Below are 26,178 nucleotides of genomic sequence, written 5' to 3' on the forward strand. Positions count from 1 at the left end.
ATTTTTGGACAGCAATACAGCAGTTGCTAGTTTTAATCATAACTCTTCAAATATTAATCCAAAAATAGCCAACTAAGACTTTCTGGAAAGCTTAAAAAGTGAACTACAACTTTGTTATTTTTACCTCCACAGGATTCAGCTGTTAGCAAGGTCAAAAAGTGCAATTACAGCAGCTCTGTCCAGATTTGGACAGATTCAGACTTGCAACTTCAAAAATTCACAACTAAAGATTCAGACATCCAAACAAAGTGATCTTAGACTTTCTGGAAAGGTGATAAAATTGTATACATATCATTTATAACTTCTCAAGGTGATTCAATATTTAACTAAGGACAAAAGACACTAGAAGACTTTGCTGTCCAGAATTGGACAGATTCAGTCTTCAGACTTTAAACATTCATAACTTAATCTTCAGATCACCAAAAAGATTGATCCAAGACTTTTTGGAAAGCTTGGCAAAAACACTACATAACGTTTATAATCACCAAGAATTGATTCTATGTTGAACTGAATCAAACAATTTAGTTTTTAAAATCTGTTCTGTCAGTGGACAGAACACAGCAAGCAGTTTGTAAAATTCATAACTCTTAAACTATCAGGCCTGTGGTTATGAAATTTTAACACAAGCAAGATCAGAAAAGCATCTACAACTTTATTATAACAACCATGAACAGATTGCAACATTAAATTGAACAAACAATACAGTTTCTGAAATCTGTACAGAATTTGGACAGATTCAGTTACTGAATTTGTGAACAGCATAACTCCTAAACTGTCAGACCTATGGCAGTCAAATTTTAACACAAGTAAGATAATAAAGTTATCTACAACTTTTCTATATGGTTTTTCTACAAAAAACATAATTTAGTCCATCAAACATACAGCACGACGAAAACAGCACGTGCAGTCCAAAACAGCAATTAATAAATTTCAGCTACTATATAATTCAAAAATGGCCACGTTCTAGAGACTTGAATTATTCTAACACTTTGACAATTGTTAGAGTTAAAATAACTAAGTGAGAACTAACAAGTAGACTTACTAACTTTTATTCGTGTCATTTCGAACACTGGAAGTACACTACTCAATTAACAACGCATTCTCTACAATAATCAATATCGAAGCGCTTTTCACCCAATAATTTGCATTTCAACTTAGACATCACATGAGCACTAATACTTTTCACCCGCGACCGTAACCATACGTATTTAGAATACAACAAGCAAATTATCGTGACTACGATCTTAACCAAATCATCGAACAATTTGGCTAACTAGAGCAACGACACGGTCCGCTCGACAGCATACACGTCGACTTGCCTATTACTATCGCAATCCAAGACACAACATATATATATAACAAACACTTAACAAAATCGACTCCTATTTAACATGAGTTGGCTAATCACAGTAGAAGACTTAGCGAACCATTTAGACATTGCAACTCAAAACATGGGTGGGAGCAAGTTAATTAATGTTTCTTAACCTTTTCTCAACTTAAATTGGACAACCCACAAGTCACTTAAAACACCATATTTTAGGAGGTCTAACATAGAGGCATTAACACCTGGCATAAAACTCCGTAAGACTTACATTGGCTACTGAAAGACCTAAAGCACTTATGTGTATGTCTTAGCGGATTGTTCTTCAATTTTTAACAAGGACCGACTTGTGAACGCTACTTGCCTCCAATAATTATTAGACTGCGATAACACTCGTATAAGACCTCTAATCGACCAACAAGACATTTATTTATCCAAAGGGGCATGGAATGCAATATTTGACAAGGCAAGGCATCGACCCGCCATACCACAGAAAGCATGACGACACTCGACACCGACAGATGCTATCAACTAATCGTTTTAAAAAATATTAAACTTACTTCTCGCTTGCCACTACATCACTCCTTAATCACACAACCATTATGAGCATACTTCACACGACTATATATTAGCGATCTAAGCGTCGTGTTACACAATACATATATCTTTCCTCGTCGCGAGTATAACCATATTACGGCATATACTCGCACTCCTCAATCAATTATCTTACGCCACCACTACTAAAATACACCACAGTTCACACGCACATTCATGTACTAATTCAATCCTCATATAACTTGTATTTCCAGACTTACTCATCACATAAAACAATACGACACATTTGTTTACCAAAACGTGAATGCGACCTTGCCACTGCATATAACCAAAACATTTTATACCCACACATAATTAAACACCCATGTACTCCATATCGACCAAAACATAATTAGACAAACTACAAATCGCACGCATCGAACAACCTCTTTTTCTCTAACCGCAAATGTGATCCTACCAAAAATATAAAAACATTAGAGTTCTTGTTCTACTTCATTTTCTTCTATATACGTGTTCATTCATACAATTTATTTTCACACGCATATAAACACGCAGGCACATCATCGACCGAATACGTAAGTAAAATAAATCGCAATCATACAAGGCGAACAACCTGGCCGACTCGTGTCGCGCATGCATGCCATTAGTTTGGGCTCTTTGCCGACGAGCGATGCGCAAGGCGTGACGTCGACAAGGGCTGCGATTAAATGACATACACAATCATTACACAATTTATTATGTGATTCATTGGTGCGGCCTTTTAATCGAACACAAAAAGCGCATGATAGCGGGGTCTCACCACGGGTTCCCATGATGGCACGTCGGCGCTACGCAGATTCGGCGAAGCGAGACGCGGAGACAGTCGAACCGCGTAGATCAACGGCGCAGCATGGGGCTGTCCAAACACCCACGCGACGCCTTGGTCGGGACTGTGCAGGTCGAGTGAAGCACGCGATGCGGAGGGGATTCGGAGCTGCCGCGGTGGGCCGGCACCGCTGCGCAGATCGAGTCGACGCTGGCTGCGGACAAGCGCACAGGAGCTATGGCGTGTGGCCTAGCGAGGTCGGATGGCGCAGCTGCAGCAGAGCACAAGGCGGAGCTCGAAGCAGGGCGCGGTCAGGGAAATTGGAGCTGCTGCCTGGCGCCATGTACAACAGAGAGAGGGAGGAAGGGCGCCATGGGAAGCTTGGCCTCGGCCATGGGAAAGGAGGGGGAAGGAGGAAGGGGAGCCAGCTGCCCTGCGTGGAAGAGGAATAGGGAGGGCGCCGGGCAGAGGAGATGGGAGCAGGGAGCTCGGTGGCCACCATGGCTAGGCTGTGGAGCTCGCAGGGGCGACTGGCAGCCATGGAAGTCGCAGGGGCGCCATGGGAGGAGCTTCTGCGCTGCGTCCAAATCAGGGAAGGTGGAGCTCGCTCCCATGGGCGAAGAAGGGCAGGGGAGGGAGCAGGCTTGGGCGCCGGATTGAGGAAGAAGGGCTTGGGCGCCATGGAGAGGAAGGGAGTCGAGCTCCCTGCGCTCTGCCTGCTGCGCGTGGGGAAAAAAAGCCAGGGAGAGAAGAAATGGCGGCTAGGGAAAATAGAGGGGTGGGAATGGAAAATTTCCATGTGAGCACCCCTATTTATAGAAGATGGCTAGGGTTAGGGTTTCCTTAGTGGGCCAAATGGGCTGGGTTGGGCTGGCCCAAACACGTTATCAGGCTGCGCTAATTTATTTTCCGGAATAAAAATGCTCTCGCGGAATTCGTCGCTACGGAAAAACAGAGCGAAAAGAGTTCGGGCGAACGGAAGGTTGAGCGATTAATTCGGTCGAGAGTCTAATTTGATTTCGCTCGAAAATAATTACCTACGCGTGATTCGAAAATAAATCGTCCTGAGATTCGATCGGCTTTGGATTTTTAGTCGGAGAAGGCGAATCGTGATATTTAAAAAATTGCTATCGATACGGGGTTTTGAGTTTGGTTTGGACAGGAGATAATTGGTCGAGTAGGATAAAATTGATTAGAGGACGACGTATTGAGCATCCCGTGTGAGAGTACGGACTTAGATTAAAATAGTCAGACATAGATCAACGTTCGAGGAATTAGACTCGGGCTCAGATCAAATAACAGTCGTCGAGAGTTTGATTTAAAGAGCTTCGGATGAGATTTATAATTCGAGAATGATCTTCGAGTCTGCATTCGTTCCGAGAAATAAAAGTTTCAACAGGCTCCAAATTCGGTATTCGTCAAGATCGAATAGCTCCGAATTCTGCGAAATGTGAATGAATAATCTGGATAATCAGAGACATACATGAGCGAGAAAGAGAAATTTTTACTGAGCATCCGAGATTAGGATTAATCTCCCATCATAACACGAAACTGACACCTGGGGTGTCACACTAGGCTTATCGATTAACCATATTTCTCGGCATGTGTTTAGTATGTTGAAACGCTTGACACAAGTATCCGCACGTTAATCCTTATTCCAATTTCCGTCTCGTAGACCACGCATCCCCATGGACCCGTGTCCATAGACCATTATCATTCCGTTATCAAAATGGATACAACCGATTCCTGACCTCGCGCGAGTGCTAGAAAAATCACTCGACTTCTACCGAGATCCTTAATTAGAAATCAACTACTCGACCTAGCATACTAGTATCCATCTCAAAAGGATTCCTGAGTTCATGCAACTAGGGTTTCAAGCAACTCCTACACTTAAGTGCACATTACAAACCTACAAACATTAAGTGTAGTAAAATAGCATACTAAATGATTATGCATAAAACCGGGGCTTGCCTTCCAAAGCTGGGGCAGGCAGATCCTCGAGGGCAGGTTCTGGTGCTGGATCCTAGGCTACATCCTGAGCCACTCCTTGCTCCGGCACGAGGATGTATTCCCCGTTGGCGAGATTAGAGTCTATCGAATGCAAGGTATGAGATATATGCATAAAAATGATATGAACATTTTTTAAAGGTTATGCATAGAAAAGCAGTATTAAGTTTAGTGTTTCTCTAGGGTTTCTTTTTGGATATACTAAAGGGCTTTGTATTTTCATCTATTTCTCCCAAAGTTTCCCTTTCTCTTTCTGTTGCTTCTTATTAAGCAGTTTTGAACTATCAGGTTTAGTTAACATTTTCCAAAAATGTTATAAAAATTACAGTGGGTAAATATTAACATTTGTGGGTTCTCCTAAAAATTTGAGGTGGATATTAATTTAGATACTACTTGTGCAAAATTTACAAAAACAAGTGTAAAAGGACATTTTACACTATAGCTATGATTTAAGTGAGGTCTCTATACCAAATTTTATTTTTGTCCAGATTCATAGGTGATATTAGGCCTCTATGTTAAACATCACAAAAAGACCTACTGGATATTTAGTTGTGATTTTCTAAAGTTTAATGCCAAAAAGGTACTTATAACTAACTTATTATTTGAAAAATATTAAACAACAGAACTCATATTTTTCCTATATTCATGATAACAAAATATTAGTTATCCAAAGGTTTGGGGTGTTTTCTCCTCAGGATTATTTCTCTAAGATTTTCCTAAGTTTTCATTGTTTGCCTAAAATAAAAGGTAATGCATTTCTTTTATACTAAACAAGGGTCTATTAAAATTTTCCAGTGAACTATGTTCATTAAGTGAGCTAGCAAAAAGGTGGTTGCCCCCTGGTTTTTATCTTAAATCCCCTTTTATATTTTTCTTAACTTTAGGCCAAAATAAGTTTAAATGGTAAATCCTTCCTTAATTTGGTGTACTGAGGGGTGTACTATTTTTAAACAGCTTAGGGAGTGGTTAAGTACTTCTCTGATTTTTCTTAATCCCAGTCTAGGAGTGGAACTATTTTTCCTTCTTTTATTTAGCTTTTGGCCAGAATACTATTTAATTCAAAACTTTAAATTCTTCCGCAATACTTAGGGAGTTTTGTATTTTTCCTAAGTAGTTCACATTATTCAAAACCTAGCAAAATTGGTTTGACTCAATTTGGTTGAATAAAACTGAAGTTATGAATTTTACAAGCTCTGTTTGTATTTAAATGAGAAATGTTTAAAAGGTTTTCTGGAAAACCAGTTTACACCGAGGACCCTGGGCTTTTCCTAAGCCAACTCTTTAACTTATACCCCTGCGCAACTATTCATCTGAGTCTCTGACAGTTCAAAACCCCTGACTTCTATTCCTTCTTCCCCGAGGTCCCTCCCCCCTTTTGAACAGTACACGCGAAAGGAAAAAGGGCGGCGCGGCTTACTGGCGGCGAGGGAGGTCCGGCAAAGGACGGGGTTGGCTTCGGGAAGTCCTTGCGGTCACAAAGAGGTATGGCTCGACGACGGTGATGGCCGGAATCGGCCGGTCCACGTGCGCAGGCGAGCGAGCTCTTCGGCAGCGAGTGCTCCGGCCTATCCACGGCGATACAGTTCAATCCAAGGGCATGGGAAGCTTCACGGGGTGCTAAGGAGTCGACCCGTGCAAGGAATTGAAGAATAACTCACCGTGGAGCTCGATCTACGTTCGCCGGCGGTCGGGTGATGTCCGGTGACCTTGATCCGGCGTCTCCGGCGAGACAGAGCTTGATTCCTCGCTTTGGGAGCTTCACCGAGGCACGTAGAGTCTCTCACGAGGGTCGGACGGGGCTGTGGTTGGCTCGGTTGGCCGGTCTACGACAGTGGGTGCTCGGGCGGCCGCTGGCACGCCGTGTGCAGGGCAAACTCCGGCGATCTCATGCTCCGGTGAGGTCGAGAGCGCGCGGGGGCGTACGGCTGAAGCCTTGGCTGGCTTTATAGGCGCGGGCGCGGGCAGGGGACATGGGCGTGGCTTGGCGCGACGCGGGGCACACGGGATCGGGCGCTGGGCGTGCTCTGGCGAGTTCAGTGCGCGTCGAACACGTGGAGGTGTTCTTCTACCTATGTTCAAAAGCTTGCTGAGATCGCAAACGTGCGAATCTTGGCAAAAATCCGGTGCAGACCTCTTCCTGGCACCTAGGGCTGTCTCTTGTATGTGAGTTCCAATGGCAGATATGCCCTATGTAGGGAGATTTGCGGACGCCAAATCTGGGTTGTCTCACTAGTCACCCCGAGACAAAAGTGTTGTCAAATCGTGTCAAACGAATTTGGCTCGGGTTCAAACTTTTCCAGTGGGTGCCTTAGGTAGTTTGGCACCTTTTTGGTATTCAAACCAAGTGGTTTTGGCGCCATTTACTAAGTGAACATGTTTGATCTTTAGATTAGGGTTTATTTTTGACTTAGAGAGGATTAGAGAGCTCTAGTGTGCTCTCCACTTAAAGAATGGATTTGAGGTATTTAAGGGGCCTTTTTGTAATGTTTCCTCTCTGCATTTTGTAGATTATAATGTTACTTAAACTTTGGTTAAGGGTTAACTTATGATTTGCACATTTGCTTAACCTTTCCCTTAAACCAGGGTTTTGGGAGTTAAGGGCTCAAGAAGGGTCTAGGGTTTAAATCTTCTCTTGCCCAAGGTGATAATTGCAAAATGCTTGAGTAATGTCTTTGTCATTAACATTCTTAGTTAATCCATGGGTTTCCAAGGGTTTGGGGCTCCCTCTCCTCCACTTAACCACATGAGATAACATGTCATGGGTGCAAGTACGGAGTCATGGCCTTGGTAACACCTGGGGTGTTACATGTTGCTCAGGAGGTAGTCCAGGAGCTAGCACTAGAGTCTGCCATCGAGGATCTGCCTGCCCCAGCTTTGGAAGGCAAGCCCCGGTTTTATGCGTGACCTACTATTATGCTATTTTACTACACTTAATGTTTGTAGGTTTGTAATGTGCACTTAAGTGTAGGAGTTGTTCGGAACCTTAGTTGCATGAACCCAGGTTTTTCCCTTGTGATGGATACTAGTATGCTAGGTCGAGTAGCTGCTTTACTAATTAGGGATCTCGGTAGAAGTCGAGTGATTTTTCTAGCACTCGCGCAAGGTCAGGAAATTGGTTGTATCCACTTTGATAAACGAATGATGATGGTCTGTGGACACAGATCTATGGGGATGTGTGGTCTACGAGATGAAATTGGAATAAGGATTAACGTGCGGATACCTGTGTCAAGCGTTTGAACGTACTAAACACATGCCGAGAAATATGGTAAATCGGTAAGCCTAGTACCTGAGTGAACCTGCCCGCAGATTTCCCTCCTCACGCGGCCTGAGACGTGGTCTCCCATTCCGGTTATGGTGGGTACAAGTGCGGTCACTGCACGACGGCAGTCAGGGTCAGTGAGGCATTGTACGCCAAGGCGGTGAGCCCCTCTCTGCTGACGGGGAATCGATGGGGACGGTTGATGTGTGTGGGGACGAAGTGCCTCGCCACATCGTGTGTTTAGGTTTACCTTGCAAGGATAAAAACTCGATTCGAATCGTCTGCTTCTCGCAGCTAATGAGACTGCTTGATCCATTGTACTGCATTGAGTAACAATTGGAAATGTGTTGATTGGCAAAAGATGTTGGTTGATAAAATGTTTGATACCATGTATGATTAGATAGCTTCACTTTTAGTCTTAAGAGAGTCACACTAAAACTTGAAAAGCTAAACTTGATTTTAGACTCACCTAGTGCTTTTGGCAAACCAAACCCCTCAGCCAAACAGCTGCATGTCTAGAGGTAGAGGAGTAGACTCCTCATACCGGGTAAGTCTAGCTGAGTATTAGTATACTCAACCTTGCTTGTGGCATAAGGTTCTCTGGAGGATATGATTGCTGGAGTGACTTGGCCGTCCATCTTGCCACCGGGTTGGACAGTCGAGTGGGACCCTACCTCGGCAGAGGAGGAGCAGGAGGAGTGATGGGCTAGGCTTCCCCATCTCTCCGTTTATTTACCGTTAGTTATATTCCGCTGAAATCCGAACAGTGACCACTATATTTGATATACTCCAATGATGTTGTAATAAATTAAGTACCCCTTAATGTATGGTTTTATGTTTTATTGTATTTGCTATGTGCCTCACCTTTGAGTGAGTATGTGGTACTTGATCCTGTTAGTGGCCTCGTCGGACTAGATCCGAGGGACTGACGTCTTATTCCTATTTAAGTGTGGTCTAGCCTTTAAGGTGGGACTTAGGCACTTAAGTTGGAATAATTCGGGCGGTTCCACCACAGCTGGTATTGGAGCTTGTACCATCACAGAGGAATCAATAAACCGTAATTACCATCCTTTTTGAAAAGTAAAACATGTTAGAAACCCATGTTGGATTGATCGGTAAGGCGATAGGGATGAACATAGAGCGTGAAGCCTTAGGATAATAGAAGGGTAGCTAGGTGGCTATTTGAGTAAGCTCTACAGGCTACTATAAGGGATGGGGATTTTTCCCTATTCCCTATTTATTGGTTGATGTGAGGTCGTTTAGGACAAGCATGCATGCATCTATTCAAACTACTTGGTAATTGGTTAAGAACTTTGAATGATATGAGGCATGAGAATAAAAGATTAAGTGCACTCCGGGACCTCATTGTAACCTTAGAACAGCCAAGCACTGATTTCCTTTTATTTTGTAATTCTTTTTCTTTTTTCGCTTACGTTTACCCTTACACAGATGACTTCTCACGAATCCTCAGAAGGAGGGAACGCACATTCCCACACGGACGGACTTGCACGAGAGGGTTTTCCCCACATCTTGTGGGAGGTGCTGCAGGGAGCCGGTTATACGACGTCTCCCCAGTACGCGGTGCAGCTGTTTGAGGAGCACCAGGTACCCTGCGGTAGGGTGAGGATGACCTTGGAGCCTCATCCCTTGCAGCCAGGCTGGCGTTCGTTGGACTCCGAGTCTTTCGGATACCGGGCTGAGGACACTATCGAGGCCATTGCTCTCCACGGGCTGACGACCTTTTGTGCCTTTCACCCCTTGGAGTTGTCTACTCATCCCATTGGCTTGTTCCCCGTGAAAAAGGAGGACGACCCAATGTGGAAATATCGAGTAGAGCATGCCAAGGATGTGTGGGCTCTTTACCCAGGGCAAACTACTCACCTCACAGTGTGATGCATGAATGCCATGTACCGCCTGCAAGCGGTGCGAGGAGAGGCAATGTCTCAGCTAATGGGCTTGGTGGAGGCTACCAAGATCACCCTGGATAACAGGGAGGAACTTGTGGTAGACCTATCCACTGAGATGGTGGAAAAGGACCTCCAGGTGGAACAGATGGCCACCCAGATCCAAGAACTTGAGGAGTTAGTAGGAGCCAGGGAGAACACCATCGAAGTTCTCGAGGATCAGCTTATAAACACTCGGCAGCAACTTGAGGAAGCTAACCAGCACTTGGATATGCACCATCAGGAGATTCAGGACATGGAGGTCGACGAGGATGTTGACATCGAGGGAGGAGTGGAGCCGAAGCCTGCATCCAGCCTGGACACTGCTGGCTTAGGGAGACCCCCTTCCCCCGAGTCAAGCGTTGCCTCATTTGCTCATTAGGTTACAGGGATAAGGTTAGAAGTGTGTGGCTGTAGAACTCCTCGAAGCTAGCTTAGCTTTTGCACCCTTGGGGTACTAGGCTAGACAGAGTTGAGTCTTTTGAGCACTGATGTAACCAGTAGCAAACTCTTTTGGGATTATGCATGATGGATGATGTCGAATTTTAATTATGAAGAAGGTTTATGTCATGACGTATCTTTTATGGAAAATGCAAGGAAAATGTTGGCATTCTGCGAACCTTGTCTTTTCAAATGTTTTACCATGTACGAACCCTGATATCAAAAGTATGATATTAAGAGCATCCTAAATTTTCAGATGGCAGGAAGGGCGCGCCGTGGACAGAATGAGCGCATTCCTCCACCACCGCCACCGCCACCGCCTCCTACCATGCAAGAACTGATGGCTCATCAGAATGAGATTCTGCGACAGTTGGCTCAGCGTCAGCCGCCACCTCAGCACTATAATGGTGGTGATCACCATCAGCGTCCCCCAGCAGCAGCCACTTATCAGGAGTTCCTCAGCACTCAGCCTCCGTTGTTCACTCGGGCAGAGGATCCACTCGATGCTGATGTTTGGCTCAGGGTAGTGGAATCCAAATTCCCACTGCTTAATGGGGTTTGTTCAGATGTGGCTAAGGTCCGGTTCGCCACCCAGCAGCTTCGCGGACCCGCGCGGATATGGTGGGATCACTTCCTTGCTATGCAGCCAGTTGATCACGTGGTGGAATGGATAGAGTTCAAGGTAGCTTTCAGAGGCCATCATATACCAGCAGACATTATGGACCGCAAGCTTAATGACTTTCTGGCACTTACTCAGGGGAACCGTACTGTGTTGCAGTACACTTAGGCCTTCAATGACCTGTGCCAGTATGCAGGATATCATGCAGACACTGATGAGAAGAAGAGGGCTGGTTCAGGAGGGGCCTCAGTACTAAGCTCCGCGACTGTCTCAATACAGTCAGGGCCAACAACTACAATGAGTTAGTCAACATGGTCATTTCCCAAGAGGACTGCATCACAGCCCGCCAGGCAGAGAAGAAGAGGAAGACCCCTGTGGCAGGACCTTCAGCTCAGCCTCAGCGCTTCAGGATTGTATCTGACACTCAGAACAGGGGACCTCAGTAGCAGCGAGGACGTTGGGTGATCCGGCCACAGCAGCAGCAGCAGGCACCCAACCGCTCTCAGCCCATAGTTCAGAGGAACAATTAGCCACAGCAGCAGTACCGTCAGGCCAATGATAACAGATGTTTCACTTGTGGTAACATTGGACACTATGCTAAGAATTGCCCCAGGAACCAGCAGAGGCAGGGACAGAATTCCAATCAGAACCAAGGCAAGAGGCAGAAGGTGCAAGTGAGGCAAGGCAGGCTGAACTTCACCACCATGGCTGACATTCCAGAGGGAGCACCCGTCATGACTGGTATCTTTTCTGTTTTGAATTATCCTGCAATCATTCTTTTTGATTCTGGTGCATTACTCAGTTTTATCAGTACCAAATTTAGTGCCAAATGCCAGTTACCTTTTCATCACACCAATGGGGGTATTACAATTTCAACACCAGGAGGCAGGGTTGCCACCTACCAAATCAACAGGCAGGTGCCTATAAAATTTGGTAGTCTTGTGATTAGAACCACCCTCCTCATCTTGGGATTGGATAGTGTGGACATCATATTAGGAACTGACTGGTTATCAAGGCATCAGGCAGTAATTGATATTGCAGCAAGGGCCATTGAGATACACTCACCTACGTGTGGTGAAACTACATTATATTTGCCTAACCAGGGTTGTACCCGTTCATGTCCCTTCACTCTGATAGAATCACCCGTCGAAAGGATTCCAGTGGTATGTGAATACCCAGATGTTTTTCCGGATGAATTACCAGGGATGCCACCCGATAGAGACATAGAGTTTGCAATTGAGTTGCAACCCGGAACTGCACCTATATCCAAGAGACCCTATAGGATGCCTCCAGCAGAATTGGCGGAATTGAAAAAGCAATTACAAGAATTGGCGGAATTGAAAAAGCAATTACAAGTACTTCACCATGGGGATGTCCAACCTTGTTCGTGAAGAAGAAGGACGAGAGTCTGAGATTGTGTGTTGATTACCGCCCTCTCAATGCGGTAACCATAAAAAATAAGTATCCATTGCCCCACATTGATGTATTGTTTGATCAGTTGGTGGGAGCCAAGGTATTTTCTAAGATAGACCTTCGCTCTGGCTACCATCAGATTAAGATCAGGGCCAGTGATATTCCGAAGACAGCTTTTTCTACCAGATATGGGCTTTATGAGTACTTGGTGATGTCTTTCGGGCTGACCAATGCCCCGCCATATTTCATGTATTTGATGAACTCAGTATTTATGCCAGAACTGGATAAGTTTGTGGTGGTTTTCATTGATGACATTTTGGTATATTCAAGGAATGAACATGAGCATACTATGCACTTGCATACAGTACTTCAGAGGTTGTGCGATCATCGTCTATATGCTAAGTTGTCCAAATGTGATTTTTGGTTGAGGGAAATCAAATTTTTGGGTCACACCATTTCTCAGGATGGGGTATCAGTTGATCCTGAGAAAGTGCAAGAAGTGATGGATTGGAAGCCCCCTACCATTGTACGACAGATTCGGAGTTTTCTGGGATTGGAAGGGTATTATCGGCGATTTATTCCGGATTTCTCCAGGATTGCAAAGCTAGTGACTGAATTGTTGAAGAAAGGAGTAAAGTATGAATGGAGTCAAAAATTTGAGGATGCCTTTCATACATTGAGGCAGCAGCTAACCACCGCACCTGTGCTAGCACAACCTGACAACACCAAATCTTTTGAGGTCTATTGCGATGCTTCAGGCACTGGTTTGGGATGTGTCTTGATGCAAGACAACTGAGTTATTGTCGATGCATCCAGAGCACTCAGGCCTCATGAGCAGAACTACCCCACACATGATCTGGAGTTAGCAGCCATGGTTCATGCTCTGAAGATATGGAGACATTACTTGATGGGAGCTCATTCTAATATCTATACTGATCACAAGAGTCTCAAGTATATTTTTACTCAGGCAGATCTTAATATGAGGCAGAGAAGATGGTTGGAATTAATCAAGGACTATGATTTGGAAGTGCATTACCATCCTGGCAAGGCCAATGTTGTGGCAGATGCCTTAAGCCGGAAGGCCCAGTGCAACTGTGTGAGTATGGACTCCAAGATCGCCACTCTGTGTGACGAGTTGTGCAAACTGAACATAGAAGTTGTTTCCTCAGGTACCTTGAGTTATATTTCAGTGGAGCCCACTTTACATGAGCAAATAGTAATGGCACAGATTGGTGACAAGGGTGTTCAAGTCATTAAGGAAATGATCGAATAGAAGGTGGACAAATACTAATGCTTTCGTCAGGACAGCAAGGGAGTTCTATGGTTTGAAGACTGATTGGTTGTTCCTAAAAATTCAGAACTTAGGAAGAAAATATTGGACAAAGCTCACCTCTCCAAATTCTCCATGCACCACGGCAGTAACAAGATGTATCATGATCTCAGATCCTTGTACTGGTGGACCAGAATGAAGAGGGAAATTGCTAGGTATGTATCTGAATGTGACACTTGCCAGAGAGTCCAAGCTAGTCACTTGAAGGTAGTCGGTACCTTACAACCCCTCCCCATACCATCTTGGAAATGGGAGGATATTTGCATGGATTTTATTGTGGGATTGCTCAACACCCCCCGGCACCACTATTCTATTTGGGTCATTGTGGATAGGTTAACCAAGACGACTCATTTCTTGCCAGTGCATACCACCCACAAGACAGAGAAATATGCAGAGATTTATATTGATCAAATAGTGCATCTGCATGGGATTCCGAAGACTATTGTATCTGATAGAGGAGCACTGTTTGTGGCACGCTTTTGGGAGTAGCTCTAGAAGTCACTTGGAACCACTGTGATCAGAAGCTCAGCGTACCATCCTCAGACAGATGGTCAGACAGAAAGAGTGAATCAAATTCTTGAGGACATGTTGCGAGCCTGTGTGCTACACTATGGTAAAAATTGGGACAAGTGCCTTTCCTTGGCGGAGTTCTCATATAACAACAACTACCAGTCCAGCCTAAAGATGGCACCTTTTGAGGCCTTGTATGGGAGAAGATGTAGGACACCGCTAAATTGGTCACAAGCTGGAGAGAGGGAAATATTTGGACCTAACCTGGTACTTGAAGCCGAGGAGAAAGTCAGAGTCATTAAGAAGAACCTAGAAGCTGCTCAGGCCAGACAAAAGTGTTATCATGATAAGAGGAGGAAGCCTCTACAATTTGAAGTGGGGGATCATGTGTATCTGAAGGTGTCACCCACCAAGGGTGTTCAGAGATTTGGAATCAAGGGCAAGTTGGCTCCTCGTTACATTGGGCCCTATGAGATCAAAGAGACTTGTGGACTTGTAGCATATCAATTGAATTTGCCACCTCATCTGTCAGCAGTTCATGATGTAATCCATGTATCTCAGCTACGGAAGTGTGTCCGCTTACCCACGGAAGTGCTACAAGAACCAGTATTGGAGATAGAACTAGACTTGTCTTATCAAGAGCACCCTGTTAGGATATTGGACCAAAAGGAGAGATCAACTCGGGCAAGGTCGATCAGGATGTATAAGGTTCAGTGGAGCCACGATTCAATAGAAGAGGCTACTTGGGAGACTCAGGATTTTCTATGTTCTCGCTTCCCCGACTTTCTACCCAAAGGAATCGGTATGTAACCCAAAACCCCACCCCCACCTGCCTTTTGAATCTAAATATAAGAAAAACTTGGTTGTTAAGAGTAGGGCAAGTTTTGAAAATAATTCTAAAAGGACTTCCTTCTAAAGTTGCAAAGAGAATGACATTCGAAGAGCAGTTAACTAGAGAAACTTGGCTAAAGGAAAATGCAACACAACAACACACCTTCTTGGTACCCCTCTAAAGAAGCCCTACCCAAATCTCGGGACGAGATTCCTTTAAGGGGGGAGGGCTGTAACACCCCAGGTGTTACCCAAGGCCTGGCTCCATACATACACTTATGACTGGTTATCATATGTGTTTAAGTAAAGGAGGAAGAGCACCAAAACCTTGGAAAACATGGGTTAGCTAAGGAATGTTCATGACAAAGGCATTACCCAAACATTTTGGGCAATTATCACCTTGGGCAAAAGAGGATTAAACCCTAGACCCTTCTTGACCCCTTAGTTCCCAAAACCCTGGATTAAGGGAAAGGTTAAGCAAATGCACAAGTCATGAGTTAAACCCTTTTTCCAAAGTTTAAGTACACAAATGTGTCTACAAAATATAGAGGGGAAACATTACAAAAAGGCCCCTTAAAGACCCCAAATAAATTCATTAAGTAGAGAGCACACTAGAGCTCTCCACTTTTCTCTAAGTCCAAAATCAACCCTAAGCTAAAGATCAGAGGTGTTCACCTAGTTATTGGCGCCAAAACCACTTGGTTTGAATATCAAAAAGGAGCCAAACTACCTAAGGAACCCACTAGAAAAATTTGAACCCGAGCCAAACTGTTTGACACGATTTGACATCCCTTTTGTCTCGGGGTGAACAGTGTGATAGCCCTGATTTGGTGTCCGCATATCTTCTGAACCAGGGCGTATCTTCCATCGGAACTCACATATAAGAGCTAGCCCTATGTGCAAAGAAGAGATCGACGCAAGACTCATGGCAAGATTCGCACGTTTGCAATCTCTGCAGACGTTTGAACAAGGGCAGAAACAAACGCCCACGTGTTCGACGCGCCCTGACATTGCAAGAGCACGCCCCGGCGCTCGCCCCCGCGCGCATCGCGCCGCGCCAATCCAAACCCGTGCCCCCGCTCGCGCCCGCGCCTATTAAGCCAGCCGAGGCTTCAACCGTACGCCCCCGCTCGCTCTCAACCTCACCGGAGCGCCAGATCACTAGCGTTTGCTCTATGCACGGCATGCCAGTGGCCACCCGAGACCCGACCACCATAGACCAGCCAACCGAGCCATTCCCTGCCCCGTCCGACCCTCGAGAGAGTCTCCTCGTGTCCCAGTGAAGCTCCCAGAGCCGGGAATCGAACTCTACCTCGCTGGAGACACCGGATCAACGCCGCCGGACTTCACCAGATTGCCGGCTTACGTAGACTGAGCTCCACGGTGAGTCTTTCTTCGATTCCTTGCACGGGTAGACTCCTTAGCACCCCGTGAAGCTCACCATGCCCTTGGATTGAACCCTACCGCCGTGAGCAGGCCGGAGCACACACCGCCGACGAGCCCGACCGCCTGTGCACGTGGCCCGACCGATTCCGGCAATCACTGATGACGAGCCATACCTCGGCGTGACCGCAAGAACTTCCTGGAGCTAACCCCGCTCTTCGCCGGACCTCCCTCGCCGCCGGTAAGCCGCGCCGCCCTGTTTACTTCCGCGAGTACTGTTTAAAAGGGGGAGGGACCTCGGGGAGGAAGGAAAAGAAGTTAGGGGTTTTTTGAATGGTCAAAGACTCAGGTGAATAGTTGCGCAAGGGTTTAAGTTAAATGATTGTTTTAGGAAAATCCCAGGGTCCTCGGTGTAAACTGGTTTTTCAGAAAACCTTTAAAGCGTTACTCATTTAAATACAAACAGAGCTTGTAAAATCCATAACTTCAGTTTTATTCAACCAAATTTTGTCAAACCAATTTTGCTAGATTCTAAATAAAGTAAACTACTTAGGAAAAATACAAAACCCCCTAATTATTGCAAAAGATTTTAAATTTTTGAATTAAATAGTATTCTGGCCAAAAGCTAAATAAAAGAGGGAAAAATGGCTACACTGTTATACTGAGGTTAAGAAAAATCAGAGTAGTACTTAATCACTCCCTAATCTGTTTAAAAATGGTACACCCCTCAGTACACCAAATTAAGGCAGGGTTTACCATTTAAACTCATTTTGGCCCAAAGTTAAAGAAATTAGAAAAGGTAGTTTAAAAGAAGAACCAGGGGGCAACCACATTTTTGCTAGCTCACTTATTTAGTATAGTTCACTGGAAAATTTTGTTAGACCGTTGGTTAGTACAAAAGAAATGAGATACCTTTTATTTTGAGAAAACAATAAAAACTTAGAAAAACCTTAGAAAGTAATCCTAAGGAGAAACCACCCCAAACCTTGGGATAACTCATAATATGTTATTAAGAATCTAGGAAAAATGTAAGATCTGTTGTTTGACATTTTTCAAATGACAAGTTAGTTATAAGTACCTTTTTGGCATTAAACTTTAGAAAATCACAACTAAATATCCAGTAAGCCTTTTTCTGTGATGTTTAACACAAAGACCTATTATTCCCTAGGAATCTTGGCAAAAATAAATGTTGAACCAGAAACCCCACAGAAACTAGAGCTATAGTGTAAAGTGCCCTTTTTCCCTTACTTTTGTTAATTTTGCACAAGTAGTATTTGAATTAATTTCAACCTCAAATTTTTAGATTAACCCACAGAGGTAAAAGTTTACCCACTGTAATTTTTATAACATTTTTGGAAAATGTCAACTGACCAGGGTAGTTCAAAAATGCTTAATAAGAAGCACAATAGAAAGAGAAAGGGAAATTTTGGGAGAAATAGATAATGTACAAGCAAAACCTTCCAAGGATCTCATGGAACATAAAAATATAATTAAAGAGTGTAAGTTCATTCAAAATCTCAAAGGTGAAGGTATAAAACCCTTAAGTATACCCAAAGGAAACCCTAGAGTACCACTAAACTTAGTACTGTTTTACTATGCATAGCCTTTACAATTTATCATGTCATCAATATGCATATATCTTATTCATTGCATTCGATAGACTGTAATCTCGCTGATGGGGAGTACATCCTCGTTCTGGAGCAAGGAGTTGCTCAGGAGGTAGTCCAGGAGCCAGCACCAGAGTCTGCCATCGAGGATCTGCCTGCCCCAGCTTTGGAAGGCAAGCCCCGGTTTTATGCAGGACCTACTATTATGCTATTTTACTACACTTAATGTTTGTAGGTTTGTAATGTGCACTTATGTGTAGGAGTTGTTTGGAACCTTAGTTGCATGAACCCAGGTTTTTCCCTTGTGATGGATACTAGTATGCTAGGTCGAGTAGCTGCTTTACTAATTAGGGATCTCGGTAGAAGTCGAGTGATTTTTCTAGCACTCTCGCGAGGTCAGGAAATTGGTTGTATCCTCTTTGATAAAGGAATGATGATGGTCTGTGGACACGGATCCATGGGGATGCATGGTCTACGAGATGAAATTGGAATAAGGATGAACGTGGGGATACCTGTGTCAAGCGTTTGAACGTACTAAACACATGCCAAGAAATATGGTAAATCAGTAAGCCTAGTACCTGAGTGAACCTGCCCGCAGATTGCCCTCCTCACGCGACCTGAGACGTGGTCTCCCATTCCGGTTATGGTGGGTACAAGTGCGGTCACTGCACGACGGCAGTCGGGGTCAGTGAGGCATTGTACGCTAAGGCGGTGAGCCCCTCTCTGCTGACGGGGAATCGATGGGGACGGTTGATGTGTGTGGGGACGGAGTGCCTCGCCACGTCGTGTGTTTAGGTTTACCTTGCAAGGATAAAAACTCGATTCGAATCGTCTACTTCTCACAGCTAATGAGACTGCTTGATCCATTGTACTGCATTGAGTAACAAATGGAAATGTGTTGATTGGCAAAAGATGTTGGTTGATAAAATGTTTGATACCATGTATGATTAGATAGCTTCACTTTTAGTCTTAAGAGAGTCACACTAAAACTTGAAAAGCTAAACTTGATTTTAGACTCAGCTAGTGCTTTTGGCAAACCAAACCCCTCAGCCAAACAGCTGCATGTCTAGAGGTAAAGGATTAGACTCCTCACTCCGGGTAAGTTTAGCTGAGTATTAGTATACTCAGCCTTGCTTGTGGCATAATTTTTTACAGGTTCTCTGGAGGATATGGTTGCTGGAGTGACTTGGCCGTCCATCTTGCCACCGGGTTGGACAGTCGAGTGGGACCCTACCTTGGCAGAGGAGGAGCATGATGAGTGATGGGCCAGGGTTCCCCATCTCTCTGTTTATTTACCGTTAGTTATATTCCGCTGAAATCCGAACAATGACCACTACTTTTGATATACTCCGATGATGTTGTAATAAATTAAGTACTCCTTAATGTATGGTTTTATGTTTTATTGTATTTGCTCTGTGACTCACCTTCGAGTGAGTATGTGGTACTTGATCCTGTTAGTGGACTCGTCGGACTAGATCCGAGGGACTGACGTCTTATTCCTATTTAAGTGTGGTCTAGCCTTTAAGGTGGGACTTAGGCACTTAAGATGGAATAATTCAGGCGGTTCCGCCACATAGTCTTGCTTTAGAAAAACAAAATGTTTTGTTTTAAACAAAGGATGATGCTTCAGATGGAATGGGATGGTTTCAAAAATAAAACTTGATGGTGAATCCATCAAGGCCGTGATGGGTTCAACATCAGAAAAAGATGTACCTCTGCCAGGTACCAAATTTTGGGATTGTAAATGATAAAGACGAGACCAGGCGGGAGACTTGCACGAGAAGGAAGTCTCGGTGTAGTGTCTCTATCTGAGTCGATTAAGGACCGTGTCGATGTAGGCTTGCTGATTGAGGACCTTTTAACTGGCCACATGCCTCGTCATGGGTAAGCTTTGCCACGGGCAGACCAATACCAGAAAGGCCAACACACAATGGGTGTGGAGAGATGGCGAGAGTAGCGTGTACCCTCCGTGGCAAGAGGCTGGACGGTGGTGCTCTCGGTTGGCGTGAACCTAGTCTGGTCTTGAGAAACCCGGTGGCGAGTTGACATATGCAAGGGTTAAGTGCTACATATGCCGTGTGGTTGGAGATCCCCAACTGGGTATTAATCGATTCGGATCGCCGTTACTTCTCGGACATGAAGACTTGATCACTGCCCTACATGTAGCAATCCAGCAAAGTAAAAAGGGGTGACAAAAGACATCTAGTATAGGCCAAGTGCTTGAACTAGGGTAGAAAGAACTCTAGTTAAAGGTAATGACTTAACTTGACAATAAAACTGAATTTTTAAGGATTCACTGATAGTAAGCATTTCTGCAAACAGAGTCTTTGATTTTTGATTAGCCTTACCTTGACTCCCTCAAGCCAGCATATCCTTGAGAATCTTTTTCTTTTGTCGGGTAAGACTTGCGAAAGTACACTCCGTACTCAGGGTTTTCGAACCCATGTTGTTGTAAGTGAGGAAACAACAGAGTTTTGTTGTTTCTGTTCAAAGGTGGTACCCAAGGAGGAGCCCCAGCAGTAAAGTTGGTCACGGGAGGATGTTTGCCTCCCACCTAAAAAACAATAAACTTTTGTGCGGGAGGGTGTTTTGCCTCCCTGGTTTGTAATAATACTTTATGCACTCTAAATACCCTGGTATTGTAATAATAATACTCTCTCTATATATTTTATGAATGTAAATTAAGTTATTATAATCTACTTCCGCTTATCCTTTGCTCCGATATGATGTAACATCTGTGTGACGGGTGAAGCGCTCTTGGGAGAAATGATGAGGATATAGTTACCGAACTTGTCGAGTAATTATGTGCATCTACAATGTTGTCCAAGGTCCTTATGACAAAGACAATTGTAGGTGGGCCTAATACCTTGGGAGGTTCCGTCACAGCTGATATCGGAGCGAAGCTCATCTCTTCAAATATTACGTAGTACTTCAAAAGAATTTTCAAACACTTGCCTAGAAATATTCTTTTATTCTTACCTTACCACTTTCTGGTAGTCCCCTATCTTGTAAAGATTGGGTAACAGAGTGCAATATATAGGAAGTTGGGGACCAATGAAGGTTGATTCCATAATTATTAGATTATGCATGCATCATGTTTAAAGAATATACTAATAAATCTTCCCCTCTTATGGAGATATGGTGCGTACTAGGAAAACAGCGTGCAAATCTACTGGACCTTTTGGTGTGCCACGGCATTAGCTAGTTTTGAGGCACGAACGAAGTAGTAGTGGCAGTAATGACCCAATTGGAGATCTGGAAGCCAGGGTGGAACAACTCCTGTCAGAGTTACGCCATAGGAATAGGGCAAGGGAGCAGGAGAGTCACCGTATAGCGGAATTGTCAGCCGAAGTCAGTCGCCTGCAGTACGAAATCTCGGAACGGGATACATCCATTGATTGGGCTGTTAACTCGCGTTCTTTCGCTTGGGACTGCGAAGCGAAAGCTCTAGCTCGTGTGGCAGAGTTTAGTGCATCCCTCGAAAGCCTACAAGTGTACTGTAATACTTTACATGAAGAAGTGCATGTATTGTATATATGCTCGACTGCACCCGGACGTGCCTCCAGATGTTGCTGCAATGGGAGCCGGACCATCGGGAACAGCAAATGAAGGACCTGATGGGGAGCTAGACCTTTTTAGGCCCCTCCTTCCATGAACCTTGCTGACGAACGGTCTCCTGCCGCAGGAAATGGAGCAACAAAGGATGAAGAAGACTAGAATGGTATATTTAGGTATTATACTTATGTAAAATAAGTAATGAAGTCAAGTTGTACACTAGAGTATGTATAATTATTACATTTCGGTAATGTAATATGATGGTGTATGTTGGCATGTTATATTTTTTCCAAATGTTTCTTTGCCTCAGATGCCATCACGGACTCGCGCACATGATGGTGCGGGGACTTCCCGCGGTGGGGAGGATACTCCCAACCCGCCACCAGTACCACCGACTTTGGCCGAGGCTATCGCTGCCCTGATCAATGCCACTGCTGATAATACGCGCTTCTTGCACGAAATGGCGGGCAACCAATTCCAACAGCACGGAGGAAGAGCGCCTCCTCAAGGACCACGTGATACTACTTATTTGGAATTCTCTGAGATCGACCCCCGCTCTAAATCAAAGCAGAAGAACCTTTAGAAGATGACGAATGGGTGAGAGTTATGGAACAAAAGTTTGGGTTAATTTGATGCACAGAGACGCAAAAGCCAATGTTTGCCGCACAACAGCTAAGAGGGCCTGCCAGCACCTGGTGGGTAAATTTTTCAGCAATCCAACCTGATGGGCATCAGATTACCTGGGAGGAATTCAAGCTAGCGTTCCGGGAGCATTATGTTCCATAGGGAGTGCTCCATATGCAACAAGAAGAGTTTATCCGGTTAAAGCAAGGATGAGATATTGTAATGCAGTATCTCAATAAATTTAACCACCTCTCCCAGTATGCCATTGACTAGGTGAATATAGATCTGAAAAAGAAGAATTGTTTTATGAGGGGACTCAATGACAGGCTTCATTGGAAAATGGCAACATGCTTGGACCTTACCTACAGTAGGGCTGTTAGTACAACACTGGCAGTGGAAGCCAAAAATGCGAGACACGGAAAATCCAAGGGATAAGCAGGGGAAAGATCAAATCAAGGACCTAAGAAGAGAACGAGGTTGGTGATCCGACCTTTTAATCAAAATCGTTCTTCGCCTCGCCTACCTTCATATCCATTCAAGCAGCATGTCTTATTCATCTCACTACTGCCCCCGCTCCTACCAATCAACCGAGTGCCCCTGGTCCTCGTTTCCCTGCTCTTACCATTTCTTCCACTGGTTGCTTCAATTATGGAAGGTCCGGACACTTCATCAAGGACTACCCATACTCGAAGCAAAATAAAACCAATTTTTAGCAGAATTCTAGGAACTCCAACCAAGGAAAGGGGAACACGGCCAATATTTCAACGGGCAAGAATTTCAAGAAAACTGGACGGATTTATTATACCCAAGTGGATACTACACCGGAGGGCGAGCCGGTAATGATGGGTACGTTCCTTGTTTCCAATCACCCAGCAGTTATCCTCTTCGATTCTGGTGCATCACATACCTTCATAAGCAAGAATTCTGTGGAAAAACATTGCAATCCTTGCACTGAATCAAGGGATGGATTTTTTATCCACTCACCTGGGGGCCAGATATTTACTAAGGAAGTAGCCTTCCATATACCAGTAACGTTGGCCGGACGAGAACTTCCTACAAACATGATTGTTATAAAGGGGCAAGACATAGATGTAATACTGGGCATGAACTGGTTAGCCCAACATAAGGCCATCATCAATACAGACTTAAGGACCATCAAATTAAGCCATGGCCATGAAGAGATTCAATTGTCCATCCCTGTAGCTTTCCCAGCCAAAACATGTGGACGAGTTTATGAAGCTATTGTACAAGAAATCCAGGATATTCCGGTGGTATGTGAATTTCTGGATGTCTTTCCTGAAGACTTGCCTGGGTTGCCTCCTGAAAGGGACGTGGAATTCGTGATTGAACTAAATCCCGGTACGACCCCTATTTCTAGAAGGTCATACCGAATGCCACCTAATGAATTGGTAGAACTCAAGAATCAACTACAAGACTTGCTAGAAAAGGGGTTCATTAGGCCAAGTTCATCACCTTAGGGGATGTCCCGCAATTTTCGTCAAGAAGGATCAGACGCTTCGAATGTGCGTGGACTACCGACCCCTTAATGAGGTTACCATCAAGAACAAGTACTCTCTTCCCTGGATTGATATCTTATTCGATCAACTTACTGGAGCTCGGGTATTCTCCAAGATTGACCTCCGGTCAGGCTATCATCAGGTCAGTATTCGACCAGAAGATATACCCAAGACCGCATTCACTACGCGATATGGATTATTTGAATATTTGGTTGTCCTTCAGATTAACAAATGCTCCAGCCCATTTCACATACTTAATGAACTCGGTATTTATGCCCGAGTTAGATAAATTTGTGGTGGTCTTCATTGATGACATCCTGATCTATTCCAAAAATGAAGAGGAGCATTCTAAGCACTTAAGGATCATGCTAACGCGCTTAACGGAGCACCAGTTGTATGCTAAGTTCAGCAAATGCATGTTTTGGTTGGAGGAAATCCAGTTTCTTGGACATATATTATCTGCAAAAGGGATTGCGGTCGATTCCATCAAAGTCAAGGATATTCTAGAATGGAAACCGCCTACTACAATACATCAAGTACAGAGTTTCCTTGGACTGGCTGGGTATTACCGCAGGTTCATTCTGGATTTCTCCAAGATTGTTAAACCTATTACGGGTTTATTGAAAAATGATACAAAGTTTGACTGGTCCTCAAAATGCAATGAAGCCTTCGAGCAACTGAAGGTGCTATTAACCACTGCTCTGGTATTAGCTCAACCGGACGTTGAAAAACCTTTTGATGTGTATTGTGACGCATCAGGTAGTGGACTCGGATGTGTCCTAATGCAAGAAGGCCGAGTCAAAGCTTATGCTTCAAGACAACTACACCAGCATGAGGAGCACTATCCAACTCATGATTTGGAATTAGCTACAATTGTTCATGCCCTTAAGATATGGCGTCATTATCTGCTGGGAAATACTTGTCATTTATATACCGATCACGAAAGTCTGAAATATATCTTTACCCAGTCAGAACTGAATATGAGACAACGAAGATGGCTTGAGCTAATTAAAGATTATGACTTAGAGATCCATTATCACCCATGAAAAGACAATGTGGTGGCAGATGCATTGAGTCGCAAAGCTTTCTATCATTGCCTTACCATAAGGACCCTTGACATCACCATATGTCAAGAAATGGAAAAGTTGAACTGGGTATGATACAACACGGAACTTTGACACAATTAAAGCTTGAGTCAGTTCTTCTATAGAGAATTATTGATGCCCAAAGAACCGACAAGGGCATGAAACATATTCATGAGAAAATAGAAGCCGGCAAAGCAAATTGCTTCAGAAAAGATGACCAAGGAATAATATGGTTCAATGATCGCATAGTAGTGCCTAAAGATGCTGAGGTCCGCCAACAAATTTTGGATGAAGCTCATCTTAGTCGATATTCCATTCATCCCGGAAGTACTAAGATGTATCAAGACTTAAAGCAACACTATTGGTGGACAAAAATGAAGATTGAAATTGCACGCTATGTGGCAAGATGTGACACCTGTAGACGTGTCAAGGTAGTGCATATGAAGACCGCTGGACCACTGCAATCTTTGCCCATCCCAGCTTGGAAATGGGAAGACATTAGTATGGATTTTATTGTGGGATTGCCCAAAACAGCCAAAGGCTTTGACTCTATTTGGGTCATAATTGATCGGCTTACAAAGATTGCCCACTTTCTTCCTGTCAAAATAAAGTATACAGTGGCCACATATGCAGAACTTTATATTGCTCGTATTCTCAGTCTACATGGAGTTCCAAAAACAATAGTGTCGGACCGCGGACCACAATTTGTATCTAAATTTTGGGAAGAGTTGCACAAGTCCCTGGGTACTAAGTTGCTTCACAGTTTCGCATATCATAGTCAAACAAGCGGACAAACTGAGAGAGTAAACCAGATACTTGAAGACATGTTGAGGGCATGTGTCCTAGAATTTCCGCAAAAATGGGATGAATGTCTGCCATTGGCAGAATTTTCATATAATAATAGCTATTAAGAAAGCATTAAGATGGCACCATTTGAAGCACTGTACAGGCGATGGTGTCGGACACCCTTAAATTGGTCAGAACCCGGAGAACGGTGGTATTTCGAGCCTGATTTAGTCAACAAAACAGAGTAAAAAGTTCAACGAATAAGGCACCACTTGAAAGAAGCTCAGGCTCGGCAGAAACATCATGCGGATAAACGACGCATACCTTTGTTCTTCCAAGTCAAGGATCATGTATACCTGAAAGTATCACCAATGAAGGGTGTTAATCGATTCGGGGTAAAATGAAAGTTGGCACCCCGATACATTGGCCCATTTCCCATTCTTGAACAATGCGGACCAGTGGCGTACATACTTCAACTGCCAGAAACATTATCTGCAGTACGTAATATGTTCCATGTATCTCAATTGAAGAAGTGCCTTTGAATTCTGGATCGAACCATCGATGTGGTGGATGTTGCTTTGGAACCA

The sequence above is a fragment of the Zea mays genome, chromosome 8 (assembly GCF_902167145.1).
Source record: "Zea mays cultivar B73 chromosome 8, Zm-B73-REFERENCE-NAM-5.0, whole genome shotgun sequence".
NCBI lineage: Eukaryota > Viridiplantae > Streptophyta > Magnoliopsida > Poales > Poaceae > Zea > Zea mays.